This window comes from Mytilus californianus, unplaced genomic scaffold, assembly GCF_021869535.1.
Source record: "Mytilus californianus isolate M0D057914Y unplaced genomic scaffold, xbMytCali1.0.p SCAF_5, whole genome shotgun sequence".
Classification (NCBI taxonomy): domain Eukaryota; kingdom Metazoa; phylum Mollusca; class Bivalvia; order Mytilida; family Mytilidae; genus Mytilus; species Mytilus californianus.
The window spans coordinates 27,471,152-27,497,781 of record NW_026262701.1 but is presented as its reverse complement, the minus strand read 5'-3'; the positions used below and the strand labels follow the sequence as shown (position 1 = coordinate 27,497,781).

Below are 26,630 nucleotides of genomic sequence, written 5' to 3'. Positions count from 1 at the left end.
GTCTGTACATTATTATAAACAATGTAAACATTAATTTTAATTGGAACCGAAACATGTAAAAACGAGAACTTCCCGGAATATCAGACTGTATCCGGATTCGTGTTTCTTTTCTAGAGTAATTGTAACATTTCCGCAAACTCGAAATTTGAAAGACGCCGAAGGTCGATTAATATTTACTTTATAGATGCAAGACGAGTGACATCAAGTTTGAGTTAAGTTAAGTTATTAATATTTTATTCTTTTATGCATCATGTCACCAAAATGTTGATGACGTTTGTGAGCATTTCCATTGAACTGATTTTCACTGAATTTGCAGAAACAGCGCAAACATGCATGTGATATATTCACTTATATTTGAGTCTTTTGCACTTGATTCCTTTAATCATTTCGGTTAATGTTTTCTAAGACTACCGGATCCTTTAAATACGATTACGGTTTTGTTTTGTTTATGTATTTGGGGAAAAAAGGGGGGTCCTTTTTCCCCACACTGGCCACATAAAAAATGACATTGATGTACAGTACACTACGTAGACATAGACATAGATAATTGGAAATGATTATAATAGCAATAAGTATCTCTGAAATGGAGTTCACTCTGATAATCAGAGGCGTAACCCCCTTTGAATGTGTCGGGAGCTATTTATTTTTTTTCTGACTTGGCCGTCGGGACACAGAGTTCAAAAGGGATTAATCAGAGGCGTAGCAGGGAAAGTATTTAATATTTGTACGGCAAAATGTCTTTTCTGGAAGGGTTTGTGCCATATCATAAGAATAATTGGTATGGCAATGAGGTGTTTAAAAAATAATTGGTATGGCGAATGTGCCTGCAGTAAAAGTTGCGACGCCCCTGGCCCCCTATACAATAAATAGCTCATTACGGCCACTTAGTCTAGACAAGTTTGGCTTTAGCCATACATATTATTATTTAAAGAAACCAGTTGGAAAGAAGAGCTTTTCAGTTAAAAGTGTTTCCTGGGAATTAACAGGAACTTCTATAAATGTTTTTCTGGAATAGTTATTCAAAAGGGCAGTGAAGTGAAGGATTACATAAATAGACAAATATTGCTGAAGTGGTAAAATCAGACCCAAGAGGACATTTTTGTTTTTCACATGGTTTTTACGGTCTCTTTACCCAAGTTTTCAGTTGGCACCTTTTCACGGCCTTTTCACGACAAATAAAGGCATATACTGTACTATATCTACATTTCACGGTCTTTTCACAAGGGCACATAATGCATTATCACGACTTTTTCACGGTGTACATTTTTTTTTCACAGGGTTTCTACGGTCTTTTCACCCAAGTTTTCAGGTGGCACCTCTTCCCGGCCTTTTCACAAACTTTTCACAGCCTTTTCACGACAGTCATTCCAAGGCATTGTCACGGATAAGTTTCACGGCCCACCGTAAATTAACCGTGACAAACACTGTAAAAATCACCAGCATTTTTACGGACATTTTCACGGCCAATCTCCGGGGCATTGTTCCAGTAGTGACAGTACACTGGCTTTACAGAATATCTAAAAAATAAACAAATATCTTTTATAAATTTTGACTTGGATGGAGAGTTGTCTCATTGGCACTCATACCACATCTTCTTATATCTAAATATCATAACTAGTACACAATAAATTGATCTCTGAATTACATAATAATTCTACACTACTGTAAATCTGTCTACACTTTTGTAATCAACGTGGACACCGCCCTACCTCGATTACTGAAAACAATATGATCCTTTTCTTGATATGACACCCGCGAAATTCAAACCGATTCTTCCAACTGAAAATCACTACGTGTAGAGCATATAAATATATTTATACATTGTATATAGATACAACCATCAAAGCCCATACAATTATATATGTTATGTGTATATGCCCCCTTGGGGACCTAATTTGGAAAATAAAATTTCTTATCTTATACATTGTAAATAGATACATATGCTTGGAGCGGATTGAATTCATAATAATCAAAGCCCCTGACTGTGTATGTAATAGACGAGTGATAACTAGAAAGCTTTCCAGAGAAAACTTAAAATTTGTTTCTGTGAAATCGTGGCAACACCAACAGCACTGTGTACAGCAACCTAGACCAATCGGTCAGTTTGGTTACATTGTATATAAAATATGGCTTTCGATATTACAGTACATATGTAATGCCTTTCGTCATCAGCTTTGTCTAACTCAGTACCTAATATTATATATATTTTATATTCTCCTCAATCTTCAATCAAATTCAAAACAGTCCTAAAATATAGTGGTTTTGATTACTTCAATGGTAGAGGAGTAAACGTAATGGTGGAGTACAGCAAAACAAGTCTAGAGTTCCTTTTTAAAGAATTTTGGGGGAATTTTTATTAACTTTTTTATATTTAAACTGCTGGTTAACCAACACTATCAAAATGAATACCAAAATACCGACCACCAAGGAAAATTACAAAACGGAAAGTCCATTATCAAATGGCAAAATCAAAAGATCAAACACATCAAACGAATAGAAAACAACTCTCATATTTCTGTCTTGGTACTGTCTATAAATGCTTTGATAATGGTCTATGAATATATCGTTTAGCTTTATCACAACAATATAGCATTTTCATTTATGGCGATATTTTCAAAGTTGAGGAGCTATCATTTTGATTAAATTGTTCAGTACTCCAAAGACAATTAATCATTCTCTTAAGTGACAGGAAATTATCATGAAAGGTTTAACAGTCCATAAAATATGATCGATCATATATTTGATAGTCCTGTCTACGCGTGAATATAAAACTATGAAAAATGAGAAAATTGATGTAAACATCGCATTATCGAATCCATTTTGATTTTTTTTACTTTTTACGTATGTCATAATAGAACTAGCACGCAGCTGTTTAGTTTATGATTTAATTTTTAAGGCTTGTTAATTTTATTTATAAAGTCTTCATATAAACACAATCAAAAAGAGTTTAAATAATCATTATTATAATTAACATAAAACCAAACTTGCCATAAGGAGAGGAAAGTATTGAGACTAACATTTTGGGACTGTACCAAATCGGGTTATCTGGGCCATGAATCGTTCGTTGTTTATTGTCTTAAGCTTTGTTTGGATCTCTTCTTTTTCCAAGAGGAGTCGTCGATAGTTGGTGATCTATAAGTCTTTGTACATTTGTACTGTTTGGTATGTTTCTCACAAGAGTCGTCGATAGTTGGTGATCTATAAGTCTTAGTACATTTGTACTGTTTGGTATGTCTGATTATTTCTGTTATCCCTTTTTGTGTGAACATATGGAACAAAATATTCCGAATATATTGTCCTTGTATTTTAACAACAGGAAAAATTATATATATTATCTTTGTCAAGAAACAACTTGCAAACCAGTGACGGATCCAGGATATTTGAAAGGGGGCATCATTCCCGGTTATTGAATAAATATGCTACCGAGCAGAGCGAGTCGAGAGAAAAAAATGACGATTTTATACTAAAAATTTATATCTATATATCGTGAAAAACATGAGATTTAAAAAAAAAAAATTTGACGCTTAATATTGATACGACTCACCTGGAACCTCTACTACCAACGAAACTTAATATATTTTCTTTTATTATTTCATAAAATTCTGGTTTTTCTCGCACATTTTGGAGATGGATTCATCATGCAGAAAAACTAACACAACACAAGGGTTGCAAACATCTCTAAAATGTTAAATAGTTTATTCTCATGGAAGAGCTACTCAAAATTCCGCGTATACCTCCTTTTCTGCATATATGCGTCATTTATTATGTGTATGTAGTAGGAAATGAATTGATTTGAATAATTTATCCTTCTTGTTTATCAATTCTGATAGTCGGACCTGCAATACAAGAATGATAACTCAGTTTAACAGTTTGCACTTGAATATTATATATTTCAAAGTTACAGACTACATTGATTTGCCAATGTTCAACACTTCTAAATCCTTTTGCAATATACCAACTAAAAGAGAGTAATTGCTCTGAGGGAACTACTTAAACCCCAAGTAAAGCAGAACCAGGTGTGTTGATTTCCTTAAAAGCTTCCCCTGATATGCATTTTCCTATGGTCATGCGAATTCAACCTCAGTAAAACATGCCACGGTAGGGAAAAGGACACAGTCTGTAAGTTTTCAAAACGCTACAGCCTGAATTGAGGAATAATCAAAACGCTTAAGCCTGAATTAAGGAATAATCAAAACGCTAAAGCCTGAATTAAGGAATAATCAAAACGCTACAGCCTGAAATAAGGAATATTCATAACGCTACAGCCTGAATTAAGGAATAATCAAAACGCTACAGCCTGAATTAAGGAATAATTAAAACGCTACAGCCTGAATTAAGGAATAATCAAAACGCTACAGCCTGAATTAAGGAATAATCAAAACGCTACAGCCTGAAATAAGGAATATTCATAACGCTACAGCCTGAATTAAGGAATAATCAAAACGCTACAGCCTGAATTAAGGAATAATCATAACGCTACAGCCTGAATTAAGGAATAATCAAAACGCTAAAGCCTGAAATAAGGAATAATCAAAACGCTTAAGCCTGAATTAAGGAATAATCAAAACGCTAAAGCCTGAATTAAGGAATAATCAAAACGCTACAGCCTGAATTAAGGAATATTCATAACGCTAAAGCCTGAAATAAGGGATAATCAAAACGCTAAAGCCTGAATTAAGGAATAATCAAAACGCTTAAGCCTGAATTAAGGAATAATCAAAACGCTACAGCCTGAATTAAGGAATAATCAAAACGCTTAAGCCTGAATTAAGGAATAATCAAAACGCTAAAGCCTGAATTAAGGAATAATCAAAACGCTACAGCCTGAATTAAGGAATATTCATAACGCTACAGCCTGAATTAAGGAATAATCAAAACGCTACAGCCTGAATTAAGAAATAATCAAAACGCTTAAGCCTGAATTAAGGAATAATCAAAACCCTAAAGCCTGAATTAAGGAATAATCAAAACGCTACAGCCTGAAATAAGGAATATTCATAACGCTACAGCCTGAATTAAGGAATAATCAAAACGCTACAGCCTGAATTAAGGAATAATCATAACGCTACAGCCTGAATTAAGGAATAATCAAAACGCTAAAGCCTGAAATAAGGAATAATCAAAACGCTACAGCCTGAATTAAGGAATAATCAAAACGCTACAGCCTGAATTAAGGAATAATTAAAACGCTACAGCCTGAAATAAGGAATAATCAAAACGCTACAGCCTGAATTAAAGAATAATCAAAACGCTAAAGCCTGAAATAAGGGATAATCAATTCAAGGAGGATTTCATCAATTTATGTAGAACGAATAATACTTGAAAAGTGTTAGAACATCGTCCAACAACTGTCTTTTCTTCTTTGTTCTCCTGTTTGCAAAGAATATGCTTTTTGTCGAAGTCTTATTTCATAGAAAAAACAATCAATTAAAATAGGAAATAAAATACATTATTGCTGATAGTTGTTGTTTCCTTTCTACACAGTACTCGATGACAACATTATCGAAACTATCGTGTGAATGGCAACCTCCCTACGATATTGTCATACTATATGTAGTATTTGTTTTCAACAATGCTTTGTTTTGCTTCTTCCATGAAACAGTCATCGGTATTAAGGAAGGAGCATGTTTAATTCTCTTGCCAAGGACACACCATTCCTTTGTGTCTTACTTTTTTTTATATCTGAAAAAACACAGATGATTTGTAGTTTGAAACAGTAACTGTAACCTGCACAAAGTATGCAAAACGATAGGAACCTGTACATAAGCTGTGCAATTGGTTCCATCCCTAAATCAGCCAATGCTTGTGTTTACCTTTTCTTTCATAGCGTTTTTTTTTTTTTTGCGCTGTTTGGTTGTCGAAGCACGAACGAGAGGTCTCGTGGTTAAGGTCATTGCATAAGGAAAAGCTATCGGCGAATTAGAGTACGGGAAGACAATAATTCAATAGAAGAACATTTCTTAAGATTTTGATCAGGTAAAGGATTTTCTTTTTAAGTCCATGAACACATGTTTTATAGTAAAATTTAGCCATTCAAATATAAGGAAAAAACATATTCAAGTTTTCAATAGCGAATTAAAGTCACAAGATTATTCATACGAATAAGTGCAGAATTTTTACTGGAACTGTCGGTCAGTGAGATTTATACAGAAAATAACGGAAAAAATATTGATAAACATTAATAGACTTTGTTTATATATAAAACACTTAACAGGAAAATATTATACACTTATAACTATAATAGTAAAAAGTAGTAAATTTAGAAATTACTTAATGTAATGCTTTATTTATTAAAACTTGGATTTCAAACCTCGCAAGGTCTACCAGTTGTTCTTTAAAATACAGACATACATACAAAACAAAGGCACTATATATAACGAAACAGCACAACAGTGAGTCAAACATACACATTCACGCACGCACACACACATACACAATACACACCCAATTTGAACCGTTCATTTGATACAAGACTATCAAAAACGATGTCAAGTATTTCCATATTTTCTTTAATCGTCACTTAATCATTACCATATATATTTATATTTTAGTTACATAGTCCGAACAGCTAAAAAAACACATTCAAATTTCCACAAGCACAAATAAGCCTTTGTAATTTGCGGCACATGATAATTTCAATATCATTATTATGGTTCCTCAATGCTCTTCAACTTTGTACTACGTTTGGGCTTTTTTACTTTTTTGATTCGAGCGTCACTGATGAGTCATTGTTAGACAAAACGAGCGTCTGGCGTACAAAATTTCGATCCTGGTATCTATGATGAGTTTATTTACAAGGAGCAAGAAAATTGCAGAAGGGGAATGAATCCAGAAGAAAGGAGAGATGGGAAGCCAAGAGAAAGGAGACGGGTATGAAAAAAACAAATACCCTGCTCCCTTCAACTTAAAGCTATGTTTACTTGGTATTCTTATATTTTTTGCGTTTTCAAAATCAATAACGACGGACCTATTTATCTAAAAAGGGGGTGATACATTGTGAAATGTTTAAAACTTTAAAGAAGTATGTATAGAATGTTCTTTTCTTCAATGATCCTAATTTTTTGGAGAAACCGAGGAAAAACGAGTCACCTTTTACAATAAAAAAGTATAAAGAAAAACACGATTGGTCGGAAATCTGTTCTTTTTTTTCTTCTGAAAGGCGAAGTTATAGCTAAATGACAGGATATGGTTCTTGGATTTTTTGAACGCCGACGTTAGAGCTCATGGTGGCCTTACATGGTCAAACGGGTCAGCAGAAAAGGCCGAAAAAATAGCGTCCGTAAAGAAGAAAGGAAATTGAGAAACAAAGACAATCCCGGGAAAAACAAACAATGGACAACTCCAAACTGAAAATAAAGACAATTGAAAAACACGGACCCCGTAAAAAAATGGAGCAGAAATTCTCAGATCGTCTCTGAAACAATATTGCAACATGTTTCAAGTTGAAACTTCGAAACAAATATGTATAATCAGACTCGGACTTCTTTTAAACTGAGTTTTACTGTGCGTATTGCTATGTGTTTCTTTATTCTACATTGGCTAGAGGTATAGGGGGAGGGTTGAGATCTCACAAAACATGTTTAACCCCGCCGCATTTTTGCGCCTGTCCCAAGTCAGGAGCCTCTGGCCTTTGTTAGTCTTGTATGGTTTTTTTTTAATTTTAGTTCCTTGATATGTTTTGGAGTTTAGTGTGACGTCCATTTTCACTGAACCAGTACACAATTTTATTTAGGGCCCAGCTGAGGACCACCTCCGGGTGCGGGATTTTCTCGCTGCGTTGAAGACCCATTGGTGTCCTTCGGCTGTTATCTGTACTTTGATCGGGTTGTTGTCTCGTTGACATATTCCCCATTTTCATTTTCAATTTTATAGTAGGTCCTTTGAAACAGTCCCAGTTGGGTAAAAAATGAGGATGCTAGCAGAGATCAAATTTACATAATAATTAATTATTTCTTGTTAACTAAAACAAGTGGATTGAAGGGAAATAAAAAAAGGTCTGATAAGGGCCCGGAGGTTAATAGGTGTCTCATATTGGTAATATCAACAATGTTGCTGCTAATCACGAAGTGTTAACCTGCGGAAAATATGCAAGATATATTCTAAATAAATCCATAGAAGTAGGTGCGCAATTTTATGCATATATATATGCATTGTGCAAAGTGTGTGAGCTCTTACGCAGTTATCAATTGTTTGAAGGGATTATTTCATAAAATTGGTACCCGCTTTTCCTGCCCGTCCGCCTACCAGCAATCATGACCATCATCACATCAAATAATAATACGGTTTTGCATTGGGTACAACCTGTCTATATAAGTTTTGACCACTTAAAAGTTAAAGGTCCGTTGCTATTGATTTTTAAAATGCTAAAATTAAAAATTCCAAATAAAGGCTATATTTTATTCTGGATCAATGTCATTTTTGCAATCCCCATAACCCCTGTCAGTGTTCCAAATGAAAGAAATATTATAGAATTTATTATATTTATTCCTCACGGATTAAAAGTTATGAAATATTCGTTTCACGAAAAGTTGTTTTCAAATTTTCAAATTTTCAAATTTATATATGAGATTTATTAACAGATTTAGATTTTCAATATTTCAAACATCTGTTAGAGTATATACGATCAAAGTCCCTCCTATTACAATTCTTTTAAAACATTTCACCTTTTTCTCTGTTGCAAATAAAATGTACAACTGGTGCAACTCATAATCTTAAAACATTTAAATCTCCCGAATCGATATCTTCGGAAACAAAATGGATTAGCAAAAGAGATAAACCTGGTAAACCAAGGAGAGAAAAATCAACACTTTGTGCATACCTAAAGGGTCGTTATTTCAAATGAATGTGCTCAGGAAATACAAAACACAACTCCGTTGTTTTCCTTATCGAATCGTATAATTTGAAAGTCCTATACATCATCATCACGAGAATAAATACACAGATTGCGTCTCAGACTTATAAAACACATTGTCAAAGTTATAAAAATAATTTGAAATCAGGACTCCTCGACTTCAAAAATATTTAAATATAAAATGTTATTTTGAAGATATTGTTTTATTTGTAAGTTGTATGCATCATCATAATGAGTATACATGTATATATATATAAATGCACTCGGTGACATTTCAGAGTTACAAAGCATATTGTCGAAATCAACGTTTTTCATTCTAAATCGGGACTATCAACTACGAAAATATTTATTTTTTTTTTAATATGTTATTTGGAAATCATTTTTTCTTATTGTTTTTACAACTTTTAACAGATATAATGATTTGCAGTCACTCCGTCGTTTGAATTTTGGTTTGAATTGAAAATACTTTATTGTCTTCGTTTTTTATTGAAATACTCAAAATATGCAAAATAAATACCAAAATATACAAATTTTAAGTCATTTATAGTTTTATTTTAGTCAGGAAAATGGCACAATGTTGTCAGTTCTTGAAAGTACACATATTAAGAGCTGGCACAACAATGTTTGATAAAGAATCAAAAGACTTCTGTTGATTGAATAAAAAAGTAATAAAGTCGACATCTTTTCACCTAACTCGTTGGACTGCCGCTTGCACAAAATGCATATTGTAGAGGGGCAAGCATTTTCAATTCCAGCTTGTCACCTACAAAGCATATGAAAAGCTTCCAAGTTTTTTTTTTACTTTTATTTAGTGCATGCGTATGACATATGCGTGAATAAATGACATTAATAACCTACGAGCAACAGTCATTTCTTCAAAGTAACAAAGACATAAATTATACTTTAGTTGTTTTTTTAATTCAGCATTACAAATTTTCAAAGAATAATCTAGTTTCATAGTCTATGTACAATACAAGCGCTATATACGGATATTGTACTATAATTGGGCATCTGATGGCTGTACCAGAACGTAAGTACAAACTTTTTAGGAAATAAAAATAATGTGGTATGATTGCCTATGAGACAACTCTCTACCAAAGTCTAATATACGTAGATGTAACAGTAAGCAACTATAGGTCACCATACGGCTTTCAACGATGAGCAAAGGCTACATCATAAAGTCAGATATAAAAGGCCGCGACATTACAAAATATTATCATGTTCTAAATTCACTTGTTCAAACGAACATAAAATATTAATGTGCACAACGCTAATTAATTTCTGAAACCTAATACAACTCCAAACTGTATACGAAGTATACTCTATCATTCTTGACATAAAATTCGAAAACACATTTTTGATTTTGTCCGGCACGGTGACCATGTCATTTTATTCACGTATACCAATTCAAGAATTAAAACATCATTTACGGTCCACAAAAACATCATCTGATTCACTGTAAGCAAAACACTAAATAAGAAATGTGTTACAGTTCACTGGCTTTACAGAATATCTAAAAATAAACAAAAATCATAACTAGTACACAATAAATTGATCTCTGAATTACATAATAATTCGGCACTACTTTAAATCTGTCTACACTTTTGTAATCAACGTGGACACCGCCAAATCCTCGATTACTAAAAACAATATGATCCTTTTCTTGATATGCTACCCGGGAAATTCAAACCGATTCTTCCAACTGGAAATTACTACGCGTAGAGCATATAAATATATTTATACATTGTATATAGATACAACCATCAAAGCCCCTGACTATGTATGTAACAGACAAGTGATAACTAGAAAGCTTTCGTGAGAAGACAGGTTAAAACATTACTCCAGTGAATCTCCTTCCTCTTTTGGGGAGTAGATCTGGTGTAGTGGTTAGCACCTCCTCCCTCTTTTGTGGAGTAGAATTGATGTAGTGGTTACCACCTCTCTCTTTACTTGCTAAGTGCATGGTTGTCGAAAGATGTAAAAAAAATCGTAAGGTTAATCTCTCGAGAGATAACTTAAAATGTGTTTCTGTGAAATCGTGGCAACACCAACTGCACCGAATATATTGTCCTTGTATTTGAACAACATGACAAATTGTATATATGTCAAGAAACAACTTGCACACTAGTGACGGATTCAGGATATCTGAAAGAAGGCGCAATTCCCGATTATTGACTGTATGTTGTGTACAAAAAAAATGTACAAATTATAATTTGAATGTTAACTTTATACAAATTGTAATTTGTCCAAACGATTGTTGTACAAAATACAATTTGTATAAAATGTGACTAAGATTCACTTATAATTTGTACAATTGTATAATAATTTAAAATGATAGAAATTATGGCCTTTTATGTATTTTTAATAGTAATACATTTTGGTTGCCTTGAGGAAAACAATTTTGTATTCAACACTTTTCAACTGTTCATTTTTTTGGGGGTCAGTTGTTTTGATAAGTTGCCACATATATGTTTCCCTAGTGTTTGTGATCAAGCCTATATACTATAGGCAATAAACTGTAAGAATTCATATTGCTGATCCAATGCGGTACCCAAAACCTTTAGATTTAAAAATTACATTATAATGATATTATTCCCCACAGCAAGTTCTGATAATTTGCGTTTTGTTTTCTTGGTAAGATATTCGGCTTAGATCCGTTGGATCTACAAATCAAATTGAAGTTGTTAAAGACACATATTTATTCTCAGGAACGCTTCACGAGCTTAAACTTTCGCTAAATGTAGCAGTTAAAAAGCTTTCAAAAACTGGTGGTCAGGGATTTCTTTCATGTAAATGCAAAGTGGTGCAGCACTTCTAAATGTAAATGTAAAAATTAAAAGATGTTGTGCAATTCCCGATGCCATAATTCGCTCACATGCTCAGACAAATGATACAATGTGCAGAACTATTTTAGAATTTTGCTAATATGGTTTATTGTGGGGTCTTTAAATAAAATTCTGTTGTGTGTATCAATGCTTTTTTTTAACCAGTTCCATATCAGAAATTATTGTACAAGTTATAAGTGAATTTAAGTCTAATTTTGTACAAATTGTAATTTGTACAAGCTTTTTTTGGACAAATTACAATATGTACAAAGTCAAAATACAAATTATAATTTGTACAATTTGTTTGTACAAATCATAATTTTTACAAACTGATAATTTGTACACAACATATATATACTACCGAGCGGAGCGAGTGGAAAAATATTTGGACGATTTTATATTAGAAATGTATATCTATATATCGTGAAAAACATGAGATTTAAAAAAAAATTGTGATTTTGACGACTAATATTAACACGACACACCTGGATCCGCTACTGCCAACGACATTTAATATATTTTCTTTTATTATGTCATAAAATTCTGGGTTTTTTTCGCACATTTTGGAGATGAATTCATTATGCAAAAAAAAAAAAAAAACAAACCACAAGGGTTGCTAACATCTCTAAAATGTTAAACTAACAATTGAATTATTCTCATGGAAGAGCTACTCATAATTCCGCTATACCACCTTTTCTGCATATATGCCCCATTTACTATGTGTATGTAGTGGGAAATGAATTGATTTGAATACTTAATCCTTCTTGTGTGTTTATTCTGATAGTCAGACCTGCAATACAAGAGTGATAACTCAGTTTTACAGTTGACACGTCAATATCAAGTTATATATTTCAAAGTTGCAGACAACATTGGTTTGCCAATGTTCAACACTTCTAAATCCTTTTGCAATATACCCACCAAAAGAGAGTTATTGCTCTGAGGGAACTATTTAAACTCCAAATAGAGCAGAAACAGGTGTGTTGATTTCCGTAAATGCTTCCCCTGATATGCATTCATCAATGGCCATGCGAATTAAACCTCAGTAAAACATGCCTCGATAGGGAATGGGACACAATCTGTCAATTTTCAAAACGCTTAAGCCTGAAATAAGGAAATTATCAATTCAAAGATTATTTCATCAATTTATGTAGAATGAAGAATACTTGAAAAGTGTTAGAACATCGTCCAACAACTGTCTTTTCTTCTTTGTTCTCCTGTTTGCAAAGAAACATATTTATACTTTTTGCCGAAGTCTTTTTCCACAGAAATAACAATCAACCAACGTAGGAAATCAAATAAATTATTGCTGATAGTTGTTTTTCTTTTTGTTCACAGACCTCGATGACAAAGTTATCGAAACTGTCGTGTCAATGACAACCTCCTTATGATTTTGTCATGCATACTACATGTAGTACTTGTATTTAACAATGATTTGGTTTTGTTGCTTCCATGAAGCTGTTAGGGAGTCATTGGTATTAAGGAAGGAGCATGTGTAAATATCTTGCCAAGGACATACTTTTTCTTTGTGTGTTACTTTTTTGCCATCTAAAAACCGCAGATGATCTTAGTTTGAAACAGTAACTGTAAACTACACAAAGTATGCAAAAACGATAGGAATCTGTACATGAGCTATGCAATTGTTTCCATCCCCAAATCAACCAATGCTTGTCTTAACCTTTTGTTTCATCGCGGTTTTTTTTTTTTGCGGTGTGCGGTTGTCGAAGCATGAACGAGAGGTCTCGTAGTTAAGGTCATTGCACAAGGAAAAGCTATCGGCGAATAGAGTACGGGAAGACAATAATTCAATAGCAGTACATTTCTGAAGAAAGTCCATGTACACATGTTTTATAGTAAATATTAGCCATTCATGAATAAAAAAACATATTCAACTTTTTTTAAATTTTGAAGTATCATAATTATGACTTTAATGGCGAATTAAAGTCACAAGATTATCCATACGAATAAGTGCAGAATTTTTACTGGAAATGTCGGTCAGTGATTTTGACAGAAAAAAAAGAAAAAATAAACGTAAATAAACTTTGCTTATATATGAAACATTAAACAGGAAAACAATATACACGTGTATCTAATAGTAATAAAAAGTAGTAAATTTAAATATTTGTTTTTTTTTAATTTACCTTATGTTATGCCTTATTTATAAAAAAAAATATTTGATTTCTATGTTTCCCCAAAACAGTGGTTGATGATTTTATGTGTTTTAAGTGAATATATTGTATTTAGTTTTGTTAGCATTATTTAACTCGCCATTGCTTAGACCAGCTATTTAATTGTTCAAGATCTATATTTAAAATAATAATGCCTTGAATATTAATGAATCGTCTAAGCAATGTGATATCATCTGCAGACAACTTCATTTCACTTGTCTATTCCTTCATGTATATCATTTATATAAGCCATAAATAGTAGAGGGCCTAAAGTGAATCCTTGTACTCCAGCTGAATTTCGTACTGGTTTGCTTGATTGATTGATTGGCGTTTTATGCCACTTTCAACACTATTGTGCTATTTCATGGCGGTCAGTTTTTATTGGTGGAGGAAGACGGGGTGCCCGGAGAGAACCACCTACCTTAGGTAAGAAAAATAACATTCCTAGTCAATTAAAATTGGAGTCGAGCGCACCTGCCACGTGCGGGATTCGAACTCGCAACCAATTTTGTACTGGAATGCTTTCCTGTTATAACATCTTTTTGTGGATCTATGTGACAAATAGTGTTGAAACAAAATAAGAACACTGCCAAATACACCAAATTGTTTCAGCTTAGATAGTAAGCCTTCGTGGTAGGCTTTATCAAACGCTTTTGATAAATCTTAAAATACTAAGCAAACATCACTGCAACAAAAAAATTATTTGTAAATCCTGTAAGTGATGTCAGGCGGGAAATTTATTGAAAGATCATTACGTTTAAAGCCATTGGGTTTTTTTCATGCTATGTTCTTGAGTATTAATTAACCGTCTATTCATATCATGTTACATACAAAATTTAACACATTTCGAAATAGAAGACAAAAGTGCAATGGGACAGAAATTAAGAATACCGTGCCTGTCACCGCCTTTAAAAACGGGATAAACACTGCTTCGATGAACAGGCCCCAGAATTTTTTGGAATCTAATTTAGGATTTTAAATGTTGTTCACAACGATTATTTCATAAACGTTTCATAGTCTCGTTTTTAAGTTTATTAGCTTCATATCGTGCAATTTTATATTTGAGTTTATTTTCATCAGACGATAAACGTTTGTATCTTTTTTAAAAAATCACGATTTCTATTTCTGAAATCGCGTCTTACTTCGTTTGACATCGAAGGCTAATCTCTTGATTGTCTCAAATCTGATTTGATATGAATATGGTCTCGTAAAATCATATTTTTAGACCATAAGTATAAGTCATAATGTCGTCAAGATCAACCTAAATCATAACTGCCGTTTAAATACTTGTTGCTTATATCCGATTTCCCTTTGGAAACATTATTATAGACAATTTCATTATAAACAAGAATGCACGCGTTTATTGTTGTGCTAAGTATACACCAACTCAGTATTCAAATTTTAGAAAAGAGGAAGTATGCGCATGACAGATATGAAAAGCACATACTCGTGACAACTCATCACTATCGAGCTGTTGACCAAATATAAAGTCATTTTCATTTAATACTGAAGTTTAGTATTATTGAAAAATGTGACGAAAAATGTTAAGTACATTCGACATACTGTAAAATTTCAAAGTATCGGCAAACAAGAAGTAGGTATCTATCTAACAGATCCGAAAAGTCCACGCACGTTACAACTCATCACGGTTGAGCTGCTGACCAAATATGATGACATTCTGTTGAGTAGTTTCAATGTTTCCTAATAAAGACAAAAAAAAAAAAACCAGTAAATTTTACAACAACAAAATAAGCTATTCAACAATTAGAAGTTGTAAAAATATGTATAGTAGGTCCTTTGAAACAGTCTCAGTTCGGTGAAACATGATGATGCTAACGGAGATCAAATTTAGGTAATAATCAATTATTTCTTGTTAACCATAACAGGTGGAGTGAAAGGAAACAAAAAAAGTATAATAAGGGCCGGAGGCACATGTGTGTGTTATATTGGTCATGTGCACAATTTTTCTGAAAATTCAAGTGTGAACCTGCGGAAAATCTGCAAAACATCGCCAAAATTAATCCATAAAAGGAGGTGCACATTTCTTATGCATATATACATACAGTGTGCAAAGTTTGTAAGCTTTCATGCAGTTAACAATTATTGGAGGAGTTTATTACACAAAATGGGTACCCTTTTTTCCCGCCCGTCCGCCTACCTGCAATACAGGCCTTCATCATATCAAATTATAAGATGGGTTTGCATTGGTTGCAACCCGTCCACAAGTTTTGAACGACTTAAAAGGTCCGTCGCTATTGATTTTCAAAACGCAAAAATCAAAAATATCAAGTAAATAAAGCTTTAATTTATAAGCGTACATACGCCCCCCCCCCCCCCCCCCCCCCCTTTTGATCGCCAAAAAAATAAAAATCTCATGTTTCTCACTATTTATATGATTTTTTAGCATAAATCGCCCAACATTTTTGTATATTTTCAGTTTCATAGATTTACGCCCCTTTCAAAAATCCTGGATCCGTCTCTGCGTTGCCACCAGTACTATGCGGGGCCTCGGAGGCCAAGTGTCTAAGTATTTCAATTCCCGTATCACTAGGCTGTCAAGACTCAGTTCGAATCCTCCAAACTTAATTGATCTTAATTGACTAGGATTGTCAGTCATGCCGAAGGTCGGTGGTTCTCTCCGGCTTCCTCCACTAATAAAAACTGGCGGCCAGCAACTAGCCATTGTGTTGAAAGCGGCGTTAAACGCCAAAAGTCAAATCAAATAAAAACTGGTCCTATGCAGTTTGAAAACCAGATTCTATTGATATATACAGGTAAGTTAAATCTTTAAATCAATTATGTGTTTTGGTACGATACCAACATTTAAAGTCTACTTTGTCAACATATTATATATATGCCATTTCGTAACACGTCTATTTACTAGTGGTGGAATAATAAATTGAGTTATAATACATAACCTTGAGAGGAGTATTTAACTTGTAATTTTTAAAAATTTTATTTTCTAATCATAACGTTACTATAGTAAAAACAAGTAAATTTGAATATTACTTGGGTTCTAAATAATGACAGGAGAGATCGAGTCCCGTGTTAAACTTGCAGATTTTTTATATTTCAATTTTTAACTTAAATATCTTATGATTTTTTTAAAACTGTGATTCGAAATTTGTATCAGAAACAACTTGAATAATGTATAAGCAGACAATAACACAATTAGTTAAAATGTTTCCCAATAAAGACAAAAAAACAGTTTAAAAAAGCTATTCAACAATTAGAAGTTGTAAAATGTATAGATTAGATGCAAATGGAAAACTGAATTTAAAGGAATAAAATTCTTTTGAAGAAATGTAAGCATATGAATTCAACTTAGCATTTTGAAAAATAGTCTATTTGTACAAATTACAACAATTGCAATAATGCATCTAATTTGTAAGTTGCAAAATTTAAATAATAGAATATCGTATAAACGATATTTTAGGGAAAATATGACCATTCGAATTTCTTACGACAGGGTAGAAAATAAAGTAGGCATACGTATGTTTAGTTGAAGACCAATCTAGCCGAGTGTTATATGGAACCGCAGATACATGACATATTGACCCCGATAATATTTACAATTTTGACCGGTTACAGTACATTATATTTAATGTTTTATCCAACTTCTGTACTTTGACATTCCAATCATTTCTAGTTTATTAAAATGTAAATACAAAGAGAATTTTTCTCCCTCCCTTCGGATAAGAATGTGCAATGTATTTAACGAGTACTACTGTCATTATCTTATACACCAATATAGAACAATTGAATTTCAACATAAATATCCGATACGACAAACTGCTGCGTCCTGTGTGCAATATACGCCCGTCGTATAAATATTTATTGAAATTGTTGCAAGAATAATATGGAATATTGAAGAAGGCATTAAATAATGAGCCAGTAAAATGGCCAATAACTCTGGATTATAAAATTTCAAAATAAATAACTCAGAACTGAAAGTGATTTTTCAGTTCGAAAGACAGTATAAATTTGACGTAAACTGTTCCAAGCAAATTTTGGTTAGTGTCTAACTGAAAAACTGCCTTGAATCTTTGAGTGGCAATTTGGAGAATGTTCAAATTCGAACGGGAGCTTACACTCACCAAACAGAACAGTTCACTTTAAAATTTTCAGAAAATTGACCAAAGCATACGACACTTTGTATATTCCGTGCGTCCGAGCGCTTTCTGGATTTATCTTCAGCAGGAACGCTCAAAGCCGAATATTTCAAAGCCAAGGATGTATAAGAACCGAAACAGTTGGGTACCTCTATGACCAAAAAGGACCTAAATATAATAGCCAAATCCATCTAAGGTCAACTTTGCCCAAAATCTCTAAAATAACAAATCGAAAATTTCAAAATATGTTATAAATGCCAACCCCAACTACATTCTGAACTTTAAGTAAATCGATCAGAGCATACTCGAGTAAGTGCGCGACATAAGAAATTGAAAATTACTAATCAATTTAACTTATAAAATATAAAAATAAACATGAACAAATAATAATATTTACATATTTTATTTTGCACGTAATAGTAGCAATGGAAGTATCATCAAAAATAGAATATAATATGATGTCATAAAATAACACATAACAAGCACAAACCGAACTTGATCTTGATAAAACAATACACCAAATATCAAATCATTATCTTCAAGCACTACGTTCGTATGGGACTAAAAAACACAAAAAGCACAAACTTCATCATTCTGCAGACGATCTTTGAGTTCTTGTAGGCGTTGATTGATTTGTATGTATTGTCTTCTCTTTGTTGGTCGTAACCCCCCTTGTGTGTATTGTCTTTTCTTAGTTGAGTCAGGAATGTCTTTTTTAGTTTTTCGAAGCCATCAATAAAATTGTTTTTTTTTTTTAAATTAAACACTTAGTTAGTCTTGTATCATTTTTAATTTTAGTTTCTTGTGTATAATTTGGAGTTTAGTATGACGTCCATTATCACTGAACTAGTATACATATTTGTTTAGGGGCCAGCTGAAGGACGCCTCCGGGTGCGGGAGTTTCTCGCTTCATTGAAGACCCATTGGTGGCCTTCGGCTGTTGTCTGCTCTATAGTCGGGTTGTTGTCTCTTTGACACATTCCCCATTTCCATTTTCAATTTTACTATAAGGTATGGGGAAAATCTGGATTCAGAATATATTTTTTTTGTCATCTGCTTGATCACAATATATTTTTTTTCATCAAATTAGCGATCAAAATATTTTTTTGTAGGAAAACACAATAAGTGTCATATTTCAAAACAATATAAAAGTTGGTCATTGAAGGTTAAGCAATAAAACTTTTACATTATCTAGATTATAATTATAAGATATGCAGTACTTCCCAAAATTTCAAAGAATAATTGACAGAAATTTTCAATGTGTCAGGCCGGGACATACTATTTATCTTAGCTTAACTTTATGGTTATCTGAGATGTTTCAATTGAGTTTTTTTATCCTAAATGGTCGAAGTCGGACACTAGATGGAACACAGCCGCTTCATCTGATTGTGAGCTTTTCGGTCCAAGGAATACTGAACTCTCATTCATTCATAACAAGGCCGCAGGAACTGTCGTGAAAAAAGTGAATGTAATTGAAGAAAATCAAATAAAGGATGATAAGAAAGTACTACTAGGTTCAGTTTATTTAATTTATATGTTTTAAAAAAGCAGCTAAGTGATGACGTCACATTCAGTATTCAAGCGGCTGTGTTTCATCAAGTCAGAGTCCAACTTCGACCATTTAGGATATTTTGTTTCAAAATTCGTAAACCAGAACAGATTTTATTTCGTGGCCTTAAATTTCATTTATGGTTAATTCTAAAGAAAAATATAGATCTTTCGAAAAGTGTAGAAACTTCGGCCACCGCACGACGCAAGTGCAAGGTGAAAACCATGATGAAAGAATGTAAACAAACGTGCACTGGAAGGTAAATAGTAATAACTCATTCTTAAAAACAAATTAAATACAATAAATCCTTTATAAACTGTTAAGGAAAAGTTTAATTAACAAATGGAAATCCATAGAAATTTACCGAAAATATAAAAATAAAATATCATGGCTCTGTCAATTCACATATTTGTCACGTGCTCCATATGTTCTGTGTTGATTGTTTAACAATGTCACGATCCGGTGTCCATTAGCCATTTTCCCCATGCTATTTTTTCAGGGGGGAAGAACTGGATCGAACGTTACCAAACAGTCATTGTGGACACAGACCAGTGAACATAATGACAGACTGGTGGACCCATAGACAGACTAGTGGACGCACACAAAGACTGGTGGATCTGTAGACAGGATGCATGTGGACATGTTAACAGATTGGTTGATCCATAGACAGACTTTCAGACATGTCGACAGACTAGAGGACATGTAAAGAACAAGACCGAAGGGTGAACATGTTGACTGACCGGTGGACACGTAGTCAGACTGGCGGACAAATAAATAGACTGGTGAACATGTCGAATGACTGGTTGAGACGTAGAAACAGACTGGTGAACATTTAGTGAGACTTGCAGAGACACACAGACTGGTGGACATGTAGAAAGACTTGTAGGCATGTCGACAGATTGATGAGTATAAACACAATCTGGTTTACATGTAAACGGATTTGAGGACATAAACACAGATTGGTGGACATGTTAACGAACTACTGAACATGTTAACAGACTAATGGACATTTAGACAGACGAGTGGCCATGTAGAAATGAACTCATATTTGTGGATATGTGATGAAATCATTTTACTATCTGGCATGCACACGCCAGTGGACATAGGGCCCAAGGACACAGTTTTTTTCGTTGTCTACAAATATAGTCCCTAGTGTGAACAGTGTATAACTTGCATTTTTTTTTATACACTTTCCCAATTTATTTCTTGATATTTTATGCATGAAATATTAAGTAAAGGGATGAAATTACATGTTAAAAAAAAATTGGGTGCTGAATCTTTATGTTAAGTAGTGATTTGGTCCAGTTAAAAAAGGTCAAAAATTAGAATGTCTGAAGCTGTCAAACTGAATTTTAGCCCCCCTTAACACAGAATTATATCATGCCAATTTTCTCCCGGGGGAAAAACTGGCAATGGGGGGGGGGGGGGGGGGGGGGGGGGGGGGGATGGCTATATAACACGGGTAAACTTCGACAACAAACTCGACAGTTGGCAACTTGCGATCAAGAATCAATGAATGAAATATTATATTTGTTGATAATACGTTATAGTATTAGATTCGTAATAAATATACTAAAACGTGAATACAGGACTTGGTTTAGTATATATGTATGCATTACTAGGTTTATTTTCTAAACTCATAAAACATAATATCCCCCCAAAAATGTTTAATGTTATTTATTCAATGTATACTGATACAGTATGTAGAATAAAATTCTCTAATGGGCTGAGTCCTCCATTCCTATCAGAAAGGGGTGTTAAACAAGGTGACGTATTGAGTCCCCTTCTTTTTAACTATTTTATAAATGAACTAGTAGGTAATCTTGATAACAAACATACGAATCCAGTTGCCATTGGGGATACCTCTTTGAACATTCTTTTATATGCAGACGATATTGTTTTACTATCTCAAAGCAAAGAGGGTCTACAAAAATATCTTGATATTTTACATGAATATTGTTCATCATGGAAACTACAAGTTAATACTGATAAATCAAAAATTATGATATTTAATTCTAATGGCAAGACATTGTTAAACCATTTTACCTATTATAATGCATATCTTGAAACGGTTACAAATTATTGTTACTTGGGTATTGTTTTAAAGTATAATGGCAATTTTTGCCTTGCTGTGAATACTCTAATGGAAAAAGCCAGGAAGGCATACTATAAGATAAAGAAAACTATAGGTCTCAACAACCCATGTAGACTTCTTGAAAAATTGTTTGATTGTTTAGTTACTCCCATTCTTACATATTGTAGTGAAATTTGGGGGGTGGATTCACATTTTAAAGACTCTGATCCCTTTGAAAAACTTCATGTTAAATTTATCAAAGATATATTAGGGGTTCACTGTAAGGCATCTAATGATGGATGTCGAGCCGAACTTAACAGAATTCCCTTGAAAAATAAAATATTATATTCAATATTCAACTACCTGAACCATATAGTTTCTTCGGAAAATTCTTTGGCATATGATATATTCACTAAATCTGTAGATTCAAAACCTTGGGTCATAAAGGTCAAGAGTCTTTTGAATGGACTTGGAATGTCTTATATCATTAATAACTTTAATTATGTTAAAGGTAATTTAAATTCCTTTAAACAAAGAATTAATGACCAATGTTTGCAAGTTCAAAATGCAAATATATTTGAATCAAAAAAGTTAGACTTTTTCAAGAGTGTCTACATAATGGGCAGAAGACCACCCTATGTTGATATATTGAAAAACAGAAGTGACAGAGCTGCAATATGCAAGATCCGTATAAGCGCTCATATACTAATGATTGAAAGAGGGAGACATCTAAATATTCCCAAAAATGAAAGATACTGCTCTGTATGTAATTCTGGTCAAATTGAAAATGAAAAACATTTTCTTTTACATTGTGAAAAATACTCAACTAAAAGGGCCATATTTTACCCAAAAGTTTCAAATATAATCGTTGATCCTACAAAATTTCATAAAAAAGAAAATAATGTAATCTTTTTATTAAATAATAATTCATACACAATCCTAAAATTGACTTCCTCTTTCATTTCAGACAGTCTGAATCTGCGTAAAGCAGAACAAACTCTATAAAATTGTCAATATGTCTAATTCATAATCATTGTTTATAATATTACATATTAATATTATAGTCATTATTTGCAATACTTATTATGTATGATCAACTATGTAATTAATATACCATGAGCCTTAACCATTTATTGTTGATGAGTTTGTGCTAATAAAAAATTGGTAATTTGTAATTGCATTGATTCAATAACTTCGATAACATTAAAATTACAAAAAAATTGTTTCATATGGCTTTAAAACATGATGTAAATAACCTAAAATTATACGCCTACTGTTTGGTAAACAATATTGAACTTTCAGTACAATTTTTTTTATGTAATTTGTTTGAAAGATTGCATTTTCAGATTGTATTTCAAACGGATGTCTGAAATGTTTTTTTATAAATATCGATAAAATGTATAAACTACGCTGTTCAAATCGCAGATGTTTCACGGTTATTTATCTTTGCAATATCAATACATTAATATTTTAGATATCTGTAACTAGGCGCACCTACACACATTAATTATTCAAATTGTTTACAACAAACGATGGAAAAGTACCAACATACAACCTTGTTTACATGAAAAGTCGGTCAAGTGTGAAATGTAAAAACCTAAGGTAACTGTCCTGACTAGTATTTAGATAAACATCAACAGATCATGGCGACCGACTCATGACATACAGTGCATGTTTAGTAACGTAACATAAATGTTGTGCTTTTATATAGGAATTAATGCATGTGTATCATTTTCAATAGCACTTGGCATTACTGTCGCCTTGGACACTGGACTGACAACTGTCTATGGAACGACTTGCGTACGATTCAACTGCACTGATCTGGTTCCCAACTTTAAAAATAGGTCAAGGAAGGTATTTATAGTATAAAATGATTTATTTCTATTGACAATACACAGTATATCTATATCGTTCAGCACGTCTTGTGACTTAGTATTTCTTGTTTAAAAAGGTAAGTCAAATGTTTGAAATTCACAATGTGGTTAAAAGTTTTAAAGGGCAGTCTACAGTTTGGAATTAGATGAATTGATTATATTAAATGAAATTATAGATTTTATATGCATTTGAAAATTACAAAATGAAAGTGTGATTGGAAAACCAAAAGGCATCTTAATAAATATCTGTCTAGTGAGTAGTAGATACAAAGTATACAAAAATTTCAGAATTCGTTTACTTGTAGAAATGTGTTTTCATATGTATTAACTTCAATGAACTGATGAAAATGTGACACAAGATTTTTTCTTTCTTTGAGGGGGATGAAACGCTTTTGTGTAGATGTGGGATATAGAGGATGAAAATGTGGGATGTAGGGATTAAAATGAAAACCCCATGCCACCCCTCTCTCTCTCTCTCTCTCTCTCTCTCTCTCTCTCTGTTTCATTCTTTTCATATTAAATTATCTTTTAATTCAAATATTTATGTTGTTTTTCTTTGTCTGTGTATTATTTTTTTTTACTTTAAAATAGATCGAACTAGGTCAAATAAGGTCAACAGTTGCCATGACATTATCACGCAATCTACACAATTTAAATCCGCTGACAGAAAAATTAAGAGAGCTGTGAAAAAATAAGAATTAATTCATCATGTACATGGTAGGACATGATGTACATGCTATATTTACCATGACATTATCAAACACAAAATTACCGGAGTTACAAGTTTCCATTTCCCCTTTAGCTGAAAACTGACAACCTAAACATTAATTTACACAAGATGGTACCCGAATTTTGTGAAAATGTCAAGGTTTTTCTGCTCTTCAGTCATGTTGTTGGATATTGTGCTGACAGAAGTAATTTTAATTGTTTCCTGTTGAGGAGATTATTTAGGGGAACGACCATTTGATATTCTTGGGGAGGGGTAGGAGATTTTTTTTCTTCACATTTGTACACATTTGTTTCCTGCATGTTATTTGTGTTCAGTTCTTACCAGACCAAGTTTCATTTTCAAATCCCACTGCCCCCATCCATCCCACCGCAGAAAATCAAATGGTCCCCCCCCCTTAAACAAACTGAATATTAATTTATTTTAAAGTCGAAATGGATACTTGTGTAAACATAAAACAAAAAATAATTCAGATAATTTAGTGTATAATGAAGTTTTAACGTTAAATATAGCATCACTTATTTAAATTCGAGGATAAAAAAAAGTCTGATTAATATTCTTTATTCATTCAATTCATTAGTACCTACAGCATTAACATAAATCTACAATTGGACAATTTTTTTTTTAAAGATTTTTAAAATATGATTTATTCATGTGATAGGAAAAAATATACAGAACGACTTACATGACATGCAGTACAACCCTTAAATTATATTTAACAAACATATCGAATGTTAGTTTCTTTGAAACTGAAAGTTTGATATAATATATTTGATTGTAAATTAAGACATCAATTCATGTGAAGAACAATCTTGGAAATCATTTCTTTCAATTATAAAACAGCACCATGTTTTTTTCCCCCAAAATGAAAATTTGTTAAAATTAATGTCTTTCGAAAGGAAAGAACAAGAATATTGGTTGTTTTCTGTTCTCTAGTTTTTTATTTTCGATTTTTCAAAGGAAATTTCCGCTGTCTGTTCTCTCTATTTTTTAGTTTTAGATTAATTTCCAGTACCCGGTTAATGTTATATTTTTTTTAAAGTTTGAAGCAAAAAAAATATATAACTTGAAAAAAACATAAAAAATGAAGAAAACTTAATCGGTGAAGAGGTGTTTTAAAGTAGGCAATCAAAAGATGCACACTAGTTTATCATTTATACATAAACATGTACATGCACATGTAAAAACACCATTAACTGGGGATGCTGCTTCATCATTCGCTATCTGTTTGTTAAGCGTTTATGAGTGTTGATTGTTCAAACACCCAACTTTTTATACGACCGCAAAAAATTTTGCGGTCGTATATTGGAATGACGTTGGCGTCGTCGTTGTCGTCGTCGTCCGGCGTCGTCCTGCGTCGTCCGAAGACACATTGGTTTTCGCACTCTAACTTTAGTTTAAGTGAATTGATCTCTATGAAATTTTACCAATAGGTTCAATACCACAAAAGGAAGGTTGGGATTGATTTTGGGGGTTATGGTACCAACAGTTAAGGAATTAGGGGCCAAAAAGGGGCCACAAATAAGCATTTTTGTAACTTCCAGACATAACTTGTGTGTTAGTGTATGGATCTCTCTGACATTGTACCACAAGGTTCCATATCACACAGGGAATGCTAGGATTGATTTTGGGGGTAATTGCCTCAAAATATCAGGAAATAGGGGCCAAAAAAGGGGTAAAAAAACAAGCATTTTTCTAGTTTCATGACAATAACTTGTGTGTGAGTGTATGGATCTTTCTGAAATTGTACTACAAGGTTCCATATCACAAAGGGAAAGCTGGAATTGAGTTTGGGGGTAATTGCCCAAAACGTTTAGGAATAAGGGGCCAAAAATGGCCAAAAATAAGCATTTTTCTAGTTTCCAGACAATAACTTGTGTGTAAGTGTATGGATCTCTCTGACATTGTACCACAAGGTTCCATATCACAAAGGAAAGGCTGGAATTGATTTTGGGGTAATTGCCTCAAAATATTAGGAATTAGGGGCCAAAAAAGGGCCAAAAACAAGCATTTTCTAGTTTCATGACAATAACTTGTAAGTGTTTGGATATTTCTGAAATTGTACTACAAGGTTCCATATCATAAAGGGAAAGCTGGAATTGAGTTTGGGGGTAATTGCCCGAAACGTTTAGGAATTGGGGGCCAAAAAGGGGCCAAAAATAAGCATTTTTCTAGTTTCCTGTCAATAACTTGTGTTCAAGTGTATGGATCTCTCTGAAATTGTACTCCAAGGTACCATACCACAAAGGGAAGGCTGGGATTGATGATGGGGGTAATTGCCTCAATATTTTAGGAATTAGGGGCAAAAAAGGGGCAAAAAACAAGCATTTTTGTAGTTTCAGGACAATAACTTGTGTGTAAATGTATGGATCTTTATGAAATTGTACTACAAGGTTCCATATCACAAAGAGAAAGCTTGGTTTGAGTTTGGGGGTAATTGCCCTATACGTTTA

General features: G+C 33.0%; 2 protein-coding genes across 4 annotated transcripts in view; one reads left to right on the top strand and one right to left on the bottom strand.

The window, feature by feature from the left end:
- LOC127702715 (DNA-directed RNA polymerase II subunit RPB1-like) overlaps positions 1-26,630 on the bottom strand; it is a 519,640-nt gene that overhangs the window by 13,776 nt on the left and 479,234 nt on the right. The window lies entirely within an intron of this gene.
- Positions 23,175-26,630, top strand: part of LOC127702716 (ADP-ribosylation factor-like protein 2-binding protein) — a 90,467-nt gene continuing 87,011 nt past the window's right edge. The window contains exon 1 of one of the 3 annotated variants that reach the window (XM_052207016.1): positions 23,175-23,430. The gene's annotated coding sequence lies outside the window, so the exon portion shown is untranslated. The other 2 variants (XM_052207015.1, XM_052207020.1) reach the window with 2 other exon arrangements.